Source organism: Molossus molossus, unplaced genomic scaffold, assembly GCF_014108415.1.
Source record: "Molossus molossus isolate mMolMol1 unplaced genomic scaffold, mMolMol1.p scaffold_m16_p_2, whole genome shotgun sequence".
NCBI classification, from domain to species: Eukaryota; Metazoa; Chordata; class Mammalia; order Chiroptera; family Molossidae; genus Molossus; species Molossus molossus.
The window spans coordinates 119,162,549-119,179,366 of record NW_023425355.1 but is presented as its reverse complement, the minus strand read 5'-3'; the positions used below and the strand labels follow the sequence as shown (position 1 = coordinate 119,179,366).

The following is a 16,818-nucleotide window of genomic DNA, read 5'->3' as shown; positions in this document are numbered from 1 at the left end:
TTTCACGTCGATGTTTTTCTCTCTCTCTCTTCCTTGCTCTCCCTCCCACTCTATCTGAACAAAAATTGGAAAAGAGTGTCCTCAGGTAAGGATAAAAAAAAAAAAAAGATTGTGAGAAATGGAAGCACTTTTTTTCTCAACAGGCAGAAATCCTTCTAAAGAATGTTAAGACAATATGTTGGTTAAGCTGTTCTTTAAGTACAAGCAAGAGAAAAGTGTTGGACACATTATAAAGACACGTTCTCTATCATCGAACCTAAAAGACTCCAGGAAAAGATGAAAAGACACTGTTTGAAGTCATCATGTACAGTCATTATTTTACTTGTGTTTCAAAAAAAACTGGTCAAACATTTATAAACATAAATTAACAATAAAATCTCACCGATCAAAGTGGAGGACTATGCCACTGGTCAGCCAGATACTAGCCAAATATTCAAGCATGTTAAATATAAAGTATTTCTAGAAATTCAAAAAGCTTTGTACTTGCTGTACTTCCTATGTAAGAATCATTTATCATAAAGTGAAATGGGAGTAGGATACCTTAGACAACAAGATAAACTGTTTTTGCATATAGGATTTTTTTGGGGTAAATTTTGTTTTGCATGTGGTTTGCTGAATATCTTTATGCATTTCTGGAATTATAAAATGATCATAAAGGAGATGTTTCAAGAGTGTACTTACATGTTTTTGGCTATCATAAAATGATGAATAACAAAATAGTGTTCTCATTTACTTACTGAGTATAATACATGATTTATAAAGGATCTACTGTCCGGCCGGTGTGATGCAGTGGTTGAGCATCGACCCGTGCACTAAAAAGGATCTACTTTTTTAGCATTAAAATTTTTGTTAGTTAGAAAACTAGTATTTCCTAAATTAGTTTTTGTTTTGTTTTTAATTCTCACCTGAGGACATTTTTCCATTTATCTTCAGATAGAGTGGGAGGGAGGGAGAGAGAAACAGGAATATGAGAGAGACACGCCTACTGGTTGCCTCCCACATAACCCCGACCAGGGCCAAGGACGAACCACATCCAAGGTACTTGCCCTTGACTAGAATCAAACAGGCGACTCTCTGGTTCGCAGGCCGACGCTCTAACCACTGAGAAAACCAGCCAGGGCCCTAAATTAATTTTGAAGTTATAATATTTTGGCAGATGGATACTTATTTAAAAAGTTATTTATGTAATAACAGTTTAAAGGTGTGATATAGATGTTTTTACATATTTAAACTTGGAAGAAAATAGTATTCAAACTATTACTAAATTTATAAATGATTTTTATATTATAGGTAAGTTTGATATTTTAAAACTTGATAGAGATTCATTATGGTTGATTAAAAGTTCAAAGCTTTATTTTTATTTTGGTAGAAAACACATAATAATTATCATTGTTGAGGATTTAGCTAACCTATTCCATGGTATTGCTGCTTCAGCTTCTGTTTTGTTTGGCCATGCAGCCTGCAGGGACACTAAACTGATACTACTTCCTCATGCTAGAGCAAGCCTTAGCTGGCAGAGTCACAAGTAAATGTAAATTTCTGGTATAACTTTCTCCAAAGACCTTGTGATCAATAGTCTCTCCTGTCTTCTAGTGCCTTCCTTTATGTGCCCATTGGATAAATCCCCAGTGGAGCTTACCAAAACCCACTCTTTTGGTCTGAATTGACTAGTTCAGCCATAACATGGAAACCTCAAAGCACTCTAATGAGCTCTATTAAAGGCATGTGCACCAGGTCTTTCTGTCTGTCTCTCTCTCTTTTTGTCCTGCTCTCTGCCTTGATCTCCCCATGTGACCTCTCAACACATGCCAACTTCCTCCAGGACCTGTGGATGATAAACTTCTCCATTACAGTTTCTCCTGTGGTCTGTTTTAGAACCATGGCTCACCATCCGGCACTCTGTGCTCCACATAATCAGTGTTAACTTGACAAATTCATAACAACCATCTTCACCATTTTCAAGAGTACCACTCAGTAGTGTCAAAATATTGTCACTTCAAAACCAATTTAGGAAATGTTAGGTTTCTGACTAACAAAAATTGTAATGCTAAAAAAGTAGATGCTTTTTAAAGCATATCAATAACTTGCAAATATTTTCTCCCATTCCATAGGATGCCTTTTCATTTTGTCGATTTTTTTTTTTTTGCTATACAGAAGTTTTTAAGTTTGATGTAGTCTCATTTGTCTATTTTTACTTTTGTTGCCTATGCTTTTGTGTTATATCCAAGAAGTTATAAATTTCTTCAAACTTAACAGTTTTGAGTCTTATATCTGTAGGTTTTAAATTTATTTTGAGTTAATTTTTGTATGTGGTGTAAGGTTAGGGTCTGTCTTCATTCTTTTGCATGTGTCTGTCCAGTTTTCCCAACACCATTTGTCCTGCCCCACTGTGTAGTCTTGAGACCCTTGTTGATCATTTTATCATATATGCAAGAGTTTATTTCTGATTTTTCTATTCTGTTCCATTGCTATATGTCTGTTTTATGCCACTAGTACATCATCTTGATTACTGTTATTATTATTTTTAAAATGTGTTTTTATTGATTTTTTTAGAGAGAAAGAAAGGGAGAGAGAGAGACAGAAACATCGATGTGAGAGAGAAACATCGATCAGCTGCCTCCTGCACAACCCCTACTGGGGATCGAGCCCACAATTCAGGCATGTGTTCTGACCGGGGAATTGAACCAGGACCTCTCAGTCCATGGGACGATGCTCAATCCACTGAGCCACACCAGCCAGGTGATTACTATGATTTTATAGTGTGTTTTGAAAATAGGGAGTATGAGGTCTCCAACTATCTTCTGCTTTTTCAAGATTTTGGCTAGTGTCTGTCTATAGTACTGCAGACTCTCTCATACTAGTCTAAGTTATGCTGATCTCCTTTTTCAGAGACCACCAACCTGTTCCATGTTTCTATGAGCATTTAGATTCAGGCAAGATTGAATGTAGTCTTTTACACAGCCCCTGAAAAGTCAAAATGTTGAATGTTGGATATATGTTCCACTCTTTCTTTCCCTCCCCAGTGAGAAGGTGGGCATTGGAATTTTTTCCCCAATCATGCAGTGCTGTCCTGTGAAGAGTGACTCTGGAGAATAAATGCCACAGATTTTTCTACTGGGCTCAATATGGTTCTTCTTGTCTGTGTCTCACCTGAGGTGCAGGAAACTCTTAACTGGTTTCTGGGTTGTTCATAAAGGCAGTTAGTATTGTTGTTAAGTCGTTGTTTCTGTGAGTAGGCAATTAGTGTTGTTAAGTTGTTTCTGTGAATAATGGCAGGTTTGGGGCTTCCTATTTAACCATCTCACTGATTACTCTGATCGGAAGCTTAAAATTTTAACTATAATGAAAAATTCCTTTCTAGTGAGTCTCTTATTTATTTAGAGACTCCAGAGAATTATATTTCAGGGATTTCCGAGAGACTGCATTGCTGGCAGCTCTAATCAATTAATATTGGCTGTGTAAAGGGCTTCTCTGTGAAGGACTTTGAAGGGGTGTCCAGTCCTAATGATAAGAGTGAAGTGATCAGTTAGTGATATTTGCCATGAATGTGGCAAGAATCTAAGAAGGACCTGTGTCATAAGTGCCCCAAAGCTACTATTCCCTTTTCCTACTCTTAAGATCAAGCCAACTGTGGAATGTTATAATACCTTTATAACATGAGGGCATGCTTCTGTTAGATAGGTTGTAGTTCACAGAGAAAACAGTAGGTTTAAAGGGGTTTTGTTTTACTTTGTGTTTGAAGCTTACAAATGATGATAATACCTAGATGAACTCTATATTCTAGTATTGTTTCTCTTGAGACCAGGATTTTCAGATATGTGTGTGTCAACCCATGAGTGGATCAAAATTAGCATTATTTAAAAAAAATAAACTGGAATCAAAGAGAATAAAAATATTAGAGCACCTCATGGGGAGGAAGAAATTTTCCTCTAGTCTCAGGGTTCTTTCGGTTGGTCTGGTGATGATTAAGTCATTATGGGCAAGGCCCCTGGTTTAAATTCTTTAAGAGAGCGGTCAAAGTTTCTCATAAACCTGCAAGATCTCAGTTGCTTTCAGCTCAAAATAATTCACATGCCAAAGTAGTACATCTTGGGGAGGCCTGTTCTGAACCCTTTCAATCATGTGGTAAGGATAACATTTTTTTTTATACCTTTTTCAATGGTGTGTGTGTATGGACTGAATCATGATGTACAATAAATTACTCTGATTTGTGGTGACAACATTGTGAAATTATTGGCATTTTTACTTCTGTGGTAAAGCTGTAGCTTTCACCTGAACTGACAGTGATCATCTATATAAATATCTGAGTACTAAACCAGAACAAATGTCTTGGCCCAAATATATCATTTTAATTTTCTGTCTTAAACCCTAGGCCAAGTTTATAGGGCAATATATGGTTGATGATGATTCTTCTCCTGGCATATTCCTTTGCTTTAGTTGTTGATTACTTTGACCATTAGAAACTGCCTTGGAGGCTGAGTCCTATACCAGGTTTATAATATATGCTAGGTTGACTAATAAACTGATCATTGTTCAGTGTTTTACATTTTTATGTTTCCTTCTTTATAATTAGAAGCATTGAATATTTTACTGTAGCTTTTTAAATGTCCATTTATCACATGAATCCATGCTTCTTATATCTTCTGTAGCTGTTGTAGATAGCCATTTTTCATCATTTTACAAGTTAAATTTATTTGTAATAAATTATGTCTGCTGAAGCTGAATTGTAAATGTGTATACCCTTGATTTCCATCTTTCCTCATCAGATGTCATTCATTGCCCTAAGTGTTGTCTCTATTCTCCTAAAATATACCATTTTCCCACTTATTTATGTGCAGGGATAATCAAGCATATTTTCTGGGGTCTAGGCCCTCAGAACCTGCCATGAACCAAGCTGCTGTGGCCATTTTGAAGATACGTTTTATGAATATCTTTCATTTCACCACCTTATTATCAAAGTTGTTTTGTGGCCTCCTTAATGTGATTTGATAAATGTTAAAATATCTCCTTCTTCTAAATTACATTCTGTTACCACTTCTTATTTATACCCAAATGGCTACTCCTTCATTTCTTAAGTTAAGATGTTATGTAGAACTGCTCCTTGATAAAATTAAAATGATTGCTGCCTGAAAGTAGCCTTATTGAATGTTGAATTAAATAATTCCTAAATTCCTTTTTTGATCCCCCACTTTTTTTTTTTTTTTTCATTTTACTTGCTGAGAACAAAAATTAGAAGCAAATGAAAATAATTATATCAGGAGGACTGAACTTTTCAATATCTTTAATGAATAATAATTTCTACTTAAATCCTTTGGTAATGACATAGCACTCATAGCACTCATTTGGAGAATAAGAAATAATTGAAATTAAAAATGCTGATAGGTGCTCTATTTAGCATTCAATTTATTTGTGAAAAGACACAGATATATGTATGTGTATATGAGTATATGCACATGCATAATTCAATTGCTTCAGTAAAATGATCAACTTTCTGTGTTTCAAAATTAATTTCCAAATTATTTATAGCTATTTCAAAGTCCACAGATAGCTTGCGTATGATTTATACATTGCATTTAATTTTATTCCATGAAAATTCTTTTCCTAAATGTAAAAACCAAAATAATAAAAGTGGTACATGGAAAGATGATGGAAAAGTAGCACCAGTAATCTGAAAAAAAAAATTTTTGTTTTTTGCTAGTTTATAAGCTCTTTCAGGGTGATAATAATTCATATCTGTTCTCCCATCACTGATCTGCCATATAATCAGAACCAAGTAATTACCATCTAAATGCATGAATAAATAACTTAATTTGTGAAATTTTAAAGGATAAAACTATTTTGCAATTTGAAGCAAAAAAAATATGGATATAACTTATTATAATAGGCACTGTTTGATAAATTGCCACTAGAAATGTAGCCTTATCTCATCTCCTGTAGTAGTTTCCTAGAGCTGCCATAATAAATTACCACAAAGTGGGTGGCTCAAAACTGAAATTTATTGCCTCACAGTTCTGGAGGCCAGTCATCTGAAATGAAGGCATCAAGAGGGTCAAAGACTCCCTCCAAAGACTCTATGGCAGAATTTGTTCCTTCCCATTTTCAGCTTCTGTTGGCTGCAGGCATTTATTTATTTTTTTTAATCCTCACCCGAGGATATTTTTTCATTTATCTTCAGATAGAGTGGGAGGGGAAAGGAGAGAGAGAAACACAGATATGAGGGAGGAATTGAACCCACGACTCTTTGGTCCATGGTCCGACACTCCAACTCCTGAGCAAAACCGGCAGGGCTGCAGGCATTTCTTGTCTCTGTCACACCAATCTTTGTCTCATGGTGATGTTGTCTCTACTTCGTCTGTGTTTTATCTTCTATCTCAGATATCCCTCTGTCTTTCTCTTATAAGGAGTCTTATTGTAATATTAAAGGTTGTTGACCGAGCACAAATTACTCAGGAGGCTTTCGTTAGAAATAAAGGATAAAAATTGATTCAAGGGTTTGCAAACTGAAAACACAACTAGGCAATACCCAGAATGTTCCAACGAGTTCTTGTAGTAAACAAGTACATTCTCCTTTTTGTTTCTTGGGGTGTGCGTGTGTGTGTGTGTGTGTGTGTGTGTGTGTGTTTAGAAAGAGAGAGAGAGAAACATCAACATCGATCGTTGCCTCCTGAACACGGGACCGAACCCCCAACCTAGGTATGTGCCCTGACCTGGAATTGAACCCAGCACCTTTTGGTGTACAGGATGACTCTCTAACCAGCTGAGCCACACAGACCAGGGCAAGAAGTATATTTTTGAGAAGAATCAGCCTTGCATCTTAGCTTCTGGATTGGTCTGAGATAATAATCTTCCAGATGTCTTGTGGTCTGACAAATGAGTGTCAGGTGGTGTGGACACAGGAGCAATCTTTCATAAGTCCTTCAGGGGGTAATCAGAGGATTAGCTATAGGATATATATCTCCAGGAATAACTGGAAAGTTCAAAAGTTTAATTTCCTAGGCTGGTTAAAGCAAGAACAGAATCATTTCCTCATGCCTCAGTCTTGTACTTGATTTTAGTAATTTAGCAGCTTGACTATAAGTGATTCCATTTTATTTCTTCACTCGTTCCCACAGAGATAAGTCAGGATGGTTTCCTTATCTCAAGAACTTAAATTAATTATATCTACACATTTTCTTTTTCCAAATAAGGTAAAATTATAGGTTCCAGGAATTTGTCATGGACATATCATTTGGGTGGCCACCTTTAGTCCCACGGCATCTTCCCAGTGTGATTCTGTGAACTTTGTACGCACATAAAATATTGTATTTTCTTTATCAGCATACATTAAAATGCATAATCTTGGCTAATACAGTAATTACTGATTGTCTACTCTGTTAACTTTATTGTAACAGGTATTTTACACATATATACACATAAAAGTCCCACAGCACCTAAGAGGTAGGCATGTACCTTCCCATTGTATAGATGATGGAACTGAGGCTTCTAAATTTTAATTTATTTGTTCAAATTTGCACAAATAAAAGGTGACAAAGCTGGGATACCAGCTCAGTTATGCTTTTCAAGTGCCAAACTCTCCACTGGACCTAACCACATGTTGACTATAAATGGAGCCTTCCAGAGATGCATGTCACTTGATAACATTCCCATGAAAATATGCATGCATATATTCATAATTGAATGAAATACTAAATTTTAATTAGAAGTTAGAGAAAATATTTTTTGACCCCACCCAAGTTTATGTCCTTCCCAGATTTTTTTTCTTTTAACTATATCAATACTTTTATTTATTTAAAAAAATATATTGAATTTATTGGGGTGATATTGGTTAATAAAAGTATATAGGTTTCAGGTATACAATTCTATAATACATCATTTGCATATTATATTGTGTGATTACCACCCAAAGTCAAGTCTCTTTCGGTCATCATTTATACCCCCCCTACCCTCTTCTATGTCCCCCACACACCTCTTTCCCTCTGATAATCACCATACTGTTCTCTGAATCTATGAGTTTGTTTATTTGTTTGTTTGTTTTGCTTAATCCCTATAACCTTTTTCATATAGCCCCACAGGCCCCCTCCTCTAACAACTGTCAATCTGTTCTCTATCTATGAGTTTGTTTCTGTTTTGTCTTTTAGCTTATTTTGTTCATTAGTTTCCACATGTAAGTGAAATCATATGGTATATGACTGGCTTATTTCACTTAGCATAATCCTCTCCAGGTCCATCCATGCTGTCTTTTTTTATTTTTATAGCCATGTAGTACAGCCCTAATAACCATGTCACACAAAAAAATCAGAGATATTTCCAGAACTCATTATAGCAATTGCAGATTTCTTGAAATATTGTTTAAACTCTTCACTGTTCAAAATTAAAACAGTTATGAGACCTGCTACTGGATTTGTTATTTAATATATTAATGTTTAAAAGCATGTATATTATAGTATCATATATTGGGTTTTAAAAAACCATTTTTAGAGCTATTTAAATACAACAGTTTTCCTTTGTAAGTAAATAAATAAGAAAATATACATGCCTTTAATTTAACAAACCAAATATAATTTAATTCTATTTTCTGTGTCAGTTCAGACACTACATTGAAATTCCTTAGGTTTAACATGTTAATGCTATCTATGTCCACTATTTTCCTAAAATAAGAAACAATACAGTAATCTCACCATAAACAAACAAAAAAAGGTTTTAAAATTCACCACAGTGAGCCCTGGTTGGTTTGGCTCAGCAGTTGGAGCATCGGCCTGTGGACCAGCGAGTGCCGGGTTCGGTTCCTACTAGAGGCACATACCAAAAAAACAAAAACAAAAAAAACAAAACAGTGTACTTTAAACCACATAATTCTTGTCCTGGCTGGTGTGGCTCAGTTGGTTGAGCATCATCCTCCTATGTGTTGTAACCCAGGAGATCGACCACACTCAGACTCAATTTTTCAGTTTTTTGGGGATGCTTTATTACCTGTGCAGGGACTGCAGCCAACCTACACAGAGGAGAACTGCAGCCCTGAGCTCAGGGGGAGGGTTGCTTATACAGGGCAGGGGTCATTCAAGAGTTTAGCAGAGCAAGCAAGCTGCTTGTACAGAAGCAGAGGCAGTTAGCGATAAGCAGGAGGGAACGGAGGTGGGAGGGAGCTGAGGCAAAAGGGAACTGGGTGAACTGGGTCAGCATACATCTATCCTGCTATTCATTCCATTATCCAAGTTTTAAAAACTAACAAATTCGAGACAGATATCAGCGGTCAGTCAGGTGCAATGCACACATGTTTAACAGTTACAGTTTTATAGGGTAAAGGGAGCTTCAGTTTCTCCCTATCAGTTTCTTTACAGAGCATGCAGGACACTCTGGCCTTGGGGCCGTTTCTGTCCTCCCTTTTCCTGAAGGATGTTGCTTTTCAAATTCCCAGTGAAGGTCAAACTCTGGTTAATTTTTATGGGGCTAAAGCCGTCTATAACATTCCCCATTGTTCATCTTGCTGTCTCTGAGGTTGTTAATTAGGGCAGCTTAAAGACAAGTTGGATTCTAAGGACAGTGAGCTACAACACTATGCACCAAATCTTGCCAGATTAATTGCCCAGGTTTTGGGTTTGGTCCCCACGGTGCATACGGGAGGCAACCGATTGATGTTTCTCTCTCTCATCAGTGTTTCTCTCTCTTCCTTTCTCTAAAATGAATAGAAACATATTTTTTAAAAAATTTCAAACCATATAATTCTAATAAGTTTGCATATTTTTATATCAAAATCACTATGACAACTAAATGTAATGACAAGATAATATACATGTTTCTCCTTTAATTTTTGTTTTCTGCCTGATATAGTTTTGGAGTTGAGATATTTACTAAGAGTGATTTTTTAAATACCACAACCAACCACAATACCAGAAGTAACTTGTGACCTTGAAAGATAGTTTCTTTTCATGCCAGAAAAAAAAAAAAAATGCAATAGAGCAGCCAGCTAAGAGAAGTGAGCCAGCAGTCCAAATCATATTAATCCAGTCAAGAATTGAGATGCTTTGAGGTTTATGCCCTAATCTCAGAGTGGATTAGTTTATGGTTCCTGTGGAAAGTCTAGGGTCTTTTCCAGGACTCATCCTCCATGACTAACCCTGAAATTCATTTCCATGCATCCCCCAGTCCTATGAGTAAGTTGAAAGTTCAGCCTTTTAGTTGCTACTTTTAGGATCAATAAAACCTTAAAAAGGAAAAAAAATGGCTTAAAATGTTGTTTTCATTTCTTTAATCACATTCTTAAAGAAATAGACCCAGAGACATAGAAAGGGGTATGGTTCAGACTGACAAACCTCAGAGTAGGGGGGTGGAGGGGATGGATGAGATGAACCAAAGAACTTATATGCATGTATGTATAACCAATGGACATAGACAACAATGCTAGGGGAGTGGGGGAGGGGTGGAATGGGAAGGAGGGTTCTAGGGGGGAAAAGGAGAAACATCTGTAACAAAAATAAATTAATATAAATTGGGGAAAAAAAGAAATGTGAATCAAAGAGTTTTCTTTATTTATTAATCAATTAGACAATCAACCAGTCTTCTCTGACTTTTTATATTCATTTGTGTGTGTGTGTGTGTGTGTGTGTGTGTGTGTGTGGTGAGAACTTGACATAAGATCAACCCTCTTAACAAAAATTTAAGTGCTTGTTACTGAGCTCCGGTTTCTGTGCCTGGTATTTCAAAAAGTCAAAACTCAAAAAATAGCAGAGTTTTGAGTAAGGAAAGGTTTATTGATGGAGAAGACACCAACTGAGAAGATGGGAGACTTAGCAATGCTTCAGATCCATCTTGCTTACTGGACAAGGTTGAGGGTTTTTAAAGGGTTAGAGAGAACAGGTATTTGGAAGCGCTGGAATTTGGTCATTTACGGTAATAGGCTTCAGCACCAGATCTTCCTGGAAAATTCACCCTTGGCTTCTAAAAGGGTTCAGGTGTTCAAGTTCCAGTCATGCCTTGATCCTTTTGTTCCAAGGGAGGTGGGATGGCCAGACTTTGATTCCAGGTTCAGCTGGAGGTCAAAGCTCTCCCCTCTGTTCAAGCTCTGACTGCATGACTTGGGCCTTTGGTTTATTGTCTCGGAGAAGAGACCTAGTATCCTGTTTAACAAGATACTAGGAATCGAGATGCTTTGAGCTGGTTCTGCAGTTACATCCATGATTCATATTGTTAACTATGGGCGAAATGTGGTACAGCAGATGTCTAGAATTTACTCATCTTGTAAAACTGAAGCTTTGTATACTTCTCATTTCTCCTGGCAACCACCATTCTCTTCTTCTACAAATTTGCCTGTTTTAGACACCTCATATAAATAGAATCATGCAGTATTTATTGACTGTCTACTCTGCTGTTTTCTGTTACTGGCTTATTTCACTTGGCATAATGATTTCACAGTCCCACTTCTGAGTAAATATCCACAGAAGCTGGGGCACAAGGCATGTATAGAAACTCCTTCCAGGGAGATGCTGGTGACTTGAAATGGGCTAGAAGGAGAGGGCAGGGGAGGTGTCTATAGGCTTCCCTGGTCTCTGGGGAGTGTCACAATCGGCCTCTAGGTGTGTGCTGAATTAGAAGCCTGACCCACAGGTAGCAGTTTTTAAAGTATGCAGGTAGACCTCTTTAGGGAAAGACTGGGAGACTGACATTTCTGCACACTGAGTCCCAGGAAGAGAGCGGGTTGATTAAGATTAATTAAGAACTGTTTCTTTGTTTGCTACAGTTCTGTGGGACTTGTGATTGCAAACCCCATTGGCTATCATAATTAGGTAATCTAGAGGTCCATCCCTTGGGCAGCAAACACAAAAGCAGAGGTGCCAGATGTGCGTGCAAACTCCTTCCAGGTATTAGAGATTTGGAGAGGGGGAGGGCAGAGGTGGTATCTGCTGGCTTTCTGGGTCTCTGTAGTGGATCAGAGTGAGCCCCTAGATGAAAGTTAAACTAGAAATCTGAGCCTTAGGCAGCAGCTTTTAAGGTATGCAAATAGGCCTCTTTCAGGACGTAATTTTTTTGCCTGCTCCCTCTGCTTCCAGCCTGTGGAGGAGAGCACCCCCAAGAGCTCTGGAGCTCTTTAAGAACTGTTACTTTGTTTGCTATAGTATTGTGGGTTTCACGGGTGCACTCCCAAGAGTTGGTTTTGAGACCTAGGTGTTTTGGGAATCTGATGCTCAGATGGGATATTAAAAGTTGGGGTGCTGGGTATGGGATCCAAACTCTTCTTCACTCCTCAAGGAGAAACTTGGAGTTGGGAATTTTCTCTGGATTGTATGGTATTCTTTTGGGAGTGGATTTTATGGTGAGTCTCTGCCTTTCCTGTTTCAATGTGGGTGATGTGGATGTTTTCTCATTTACCAGATGTGAGGGAGTTGCTCAGCTAATTTCTGGATTTCTTTCAGAGGGAATTGCTCCATTCTAGCTGTAAAACTCTGCGTGTTCATGGGGGGAGGTGATCTCAGAAGCCTCCTATGTTGCAATTTTAGACCAAAACTCTGAAATATAGTTCATTTTATTTCACAAATTCAATACATGTTGAAAAAAACTTAAATTGCCATTTCTTTTTATATTGCAAGGCCATTTTTTTAATTTATCATGAAAATATAAATAGGATTATAACTGAGTTACAACTATGAGTGTTTTAAGTAAATATTTTGGACCAAGTGTGTTTTATTTTGTATTGAGACTGTAGCTCAAGCTGGAACCCCTCTTGAACTTCAGATTCATGCCTCCATCTACATGGTAGACATTCAACTAAATGTACTACTGACTCATTATTGTTGTAGCTCACTGTCCTTAGAATCCAACTTGTCTTTGAGCTGCCCTAATTAACCACCTCAGAGACAGCAAGATGAACAATGGGGAATGTTATAGACGGCTTTAGCCCCATAAAAATTAACCAGAGTTTGACCTTCACTGGGAATTTGAAAAGCAACATCCTTCAGGAAAAGGGAGGACAGAAACGGCCCCAAGGCCAGAGTGTCCTGCATGCTCTGTAAAGAAACTGATAGGGAGAAACTGAAGCTCCCTTCACCCCATAAAACTGTAACTGTTAAACATGTGTGCATTGCACCTGACTGACCGCTGATATCTGTCTCGAATTTGTTAGTTTTTAAAACTTGGATAATGGAATGAATAGCAGGATAGATGTATGCTGACCCAGTTCACCCAGTTCCCTTTTGCCTCAGCTCCCTCCCACCTCCGTTCCCTCCTGCTTATCGCTAACTGCCTCTGCTTCTGTACAAGCAGCTTGCTTGCTCTGCTAAACTCTTGAATGACCCCTGCCCTGTATAAGCAACCCTCCCCCTGAGCTCAGGGCTGCAGTTCTCCTCTGTGTAGGTTGGCTGCAGTCCCTGCGCAGGTAATAAAGCATCCCCAAAAAACTGAAAAATTGAGTCTGAGTGTGGTCGATCTCCTGGGTTACAACAATTATCTCTCAGCAAAATTTCTTCCTCTATTTTATTTCATTTAGCTCCCTTTCCAATCAGTCTGCCATGCAAGCCATGACTTTCAGACTTTTCTGACTGTGGCCCACATTAAGAAATCTATTTTATGCTGTAACCTGGAAAACACACACATACACTTGAAATGGGTGCCCATAAACAATACATACCTAAACCATGTGTGGCAACCTCCAATATTATCTATCCTATTCCATTTTTCCCTGTATGATTTTATTTTTTGAGAAAAACTTCACATAACATGAAATCAACCATTTATTTGTGTACACACACCTTTAGTACATTCAAAACATTTTGCAACTCTTGCCAGTGGAAATCGTGTTTTTTCACGCAATCACAATGAAAGCATTCCAGGGATTCACGTACGGGAGATTGTGGCATGGTAAAATTTATTTGTTGCTCTCGATGCAGAAGCAAAGGAGTGCCTCTGGGTTTCTGACAGTCCCATCACTGCCCATCCCACCATGGAGAAAGTCCAATCTTGTTTTCATCGGGGCCAGAATTAGGGCCAATGTCCAGAGGTTCTATGCTATATTAAAGCTTAGTCCTTTGGGGTCCACATGGTTGGCCACGGGCCCCAGGCAGCTGCTAGATCCACATGGCTGCTACAAAACACAAGAGTGTGCGGGGCAAGTGTGTGTTACTGGGAAAGAGAGACATCTTTGTTAAACTGGGATTCTATTACCTGGGGTTTGAGAAGGACCAGGCACTCTTTTCAAGCTAACCCATCGACTTCCCAAGCTTTTGTGGGCTTCTGAGGAGTCCACTCTTTAATTGATCTACTTCCTAGATATCCCAGGGTTGTGTCTCTTATCCAATCTGATCTTTTTCCTAGGCTAGGCTGACAGGCGTCTATGGTGAACTGTCAAGTTAATTTGGTAAGCAGCAGTCAGTAAAATATTTTTAAAAAGAAGACAGGTACAAAAGGTCACATTTGTATGATTCCAACATGAAATATCTAGAATAGGTAAATCCATAGAGACAGAACTATTAGTGATTGCCAGGAAATGAAGTTAGTGGCAATTTGTAGTATAATGGGTATAGGGTTTCCTGCTGTGGTGATAGAAATGATTTAGAACTTGATAGAGGTAGTGGTTGTGTTAGCATACGTAGCTAGTTATTAATAAAGGAAGAGAGCAAAGGGAATTAGGTATTATTAAGCATAATAAACTAGGGAGCAGAAGCCTGCTTGCTTCACCAGGGAGTTACATCTTCACACGCTCCCCAGGGAACCACCGATCCATTCTCTGAAGATCACTGGGGGAAGGGATAGAACAATAAAGGGGAGGTAAGCACATGTTCAGAGGAGCCAAGGTTCACCAATGGGCCACCTACATACCCTGCGGACCACATATAGCACCTCCTTCCCCTTGTCACTTACACTTTCAAATGCAGACTTTTGTCACTTTGCATCTATCCTCCCTGTTCAATACCTCTGGAAGTTCTTACTTCCTCTCCATTCCTACCGTCACTGCCTTAGCTCAGGCTCTTCTTATCTGTCACCTGGATTATCATACCAGAAGAATTATAACTAGTCTCTGTGCCTACACTTCCTTCTCAGTGCAGTTTATTTCCAATTATCTGCCGGAAAGAATTTTCTGGCGTAGATCTATCTGAGCATGTCACTCTCCTGTTTAAAAACTAAAGAACAAACAAACAGAAAAACAAACAAAAAACTCGTCTATTTTCCTGCCCTCAAAGAAAAATAAAAGTGCTTTAGCATGGTTATGTGATGCCTTTCCTATTCGGTCCCCTACTCAGTTGTTCAGCTTCATTGTAGCCACCACTAGAACAGATAGTATGCAGTATTTATCTTTCCAAGCCCAGAGGGTGGAAAACCACCTATTTAGTAAGCCCCAATTAGTACTAATTTGAAGCCAAATATTTTCTCACACATTAAAACCACCTCACACATCAATGAAATGAGACTAGTGGGTATGGAGCTTAGTTCTTATTATTAAGAGCAACTATGATTATTTCATTATAACTAGATATGGATCCACTTTGGGAGAAAACTCAACACTCAGTGTTTTCTTCCAATTGTATTAGAAAATAAGTATAGACTGATTGCCGCTCAGTGTTGTTCTGATTGGTTTTTGTGTGTTTGTTTTTGTTTTTTCTAATTGCTGTGTAAGATCCAATACCAGGAAACCTGGTGGAGATAAAAGTCAAAGTACTAATTGTAAGAACACTAAGGCAATAAGAATTATATAGAAGGTTAACCCGAAATTCTGTTTTTGACTACTTTGGGTTTTAATACCCAAGAGCGAGCATGTCAAAATTTTGGACAATTTTAGAAATTAGGTTTTGTTTGTTTGTTTAAATTTCTGATCACAAGTTTATTCAACACAAAATAATCCCTCCAATTTTACTGAGGTGGTTGACCACGTCCACGACCAAATCCGCCTCTAAACGAATTCAGTTGCTGACCCAGCCCCAGCCTCGGCTTTCTTGTCGGCACCAGGGGGCACAGCGCTCCGCCTGTAGGTGTCTGTCAGCTTCCCCTTCTGTGAGTCTTGCAGGTCGCTAGCCCTCCAGACCTTTGGGCCTTGGCCTGCCAGTCTCAGGCCGGCTGCGGCGCAAAGTGGCAGGCACGATCTCAGGGGGCAGGTGGAGGTCATCTCGGACATACTGGATGCCCTCGTTGGTAAGGTACCAGTAGAAGTGTCTCCAGGCAAACTGTTCCTTCACGTAGCCTCGGGATTTGAGAGACTGCATGGCCTTCATGACGTGAAGATTAGGCACGTTCTTGTCTGCCAGATCGGGTGTTTAAGCATGTGCAAGTCCTTCTTGGCCACCATCACCCCCTCCTTGAAAAGGAGTTCATAAATGGTGATCCGGTTCTTCTTGGGCATCAACATCGCAATGGCTGCTGCATCCGAGGCCGGATAGAAATTAGTTTTTAAGTTACTAAGTAAATGTGTTAATTTTCTCAATTTGTGTGTTGCTGTCACTTGAAACCTAATTTGACTTTATTTTTACATGACAAGAGAGTCTGGATGATTAATCAGCATAAAGAGAGATGGAGAGTCAGAGCAAAAGTAAAAGGGAGGGAGGGAAGAAGGAAGAAAGAACGAGAGAGAGAAACTTTATTTTAAAAAAACACAATATGCCAAATCGTAGATATATGAAAAACTTACGAGGGAAAAGCAAACATAAATGGAGGTAGCCCCACACCATGTGAAATAATTAACCTGCCTCAGCCTAAAATTCAAATGTTGGGTATAGTTGAAGTAAATATAATGTGTATACATAAAAATTTAGAGAAATGCTCAAATTGATTAGGAAATTATGACCAACTTCCTTTTCTTCCTTTAAAATATTCTATAGTAATAAAGTGTATCACATGTCA

General features: G+C 38.3%; 1 pseudogene; it reads right to left on the bottom strand.

Moving 5' to 3' along the window:
- Window positions 1–15,808: 15,808 nt before the first annotated feature.
- Window positions 15,809–16,327, bottom strand: LOC118636353 (annotated as a pseudogene).
- Between the last annotated feature and the right edge of the window lie 491 nt (window positions 16,328–16,818).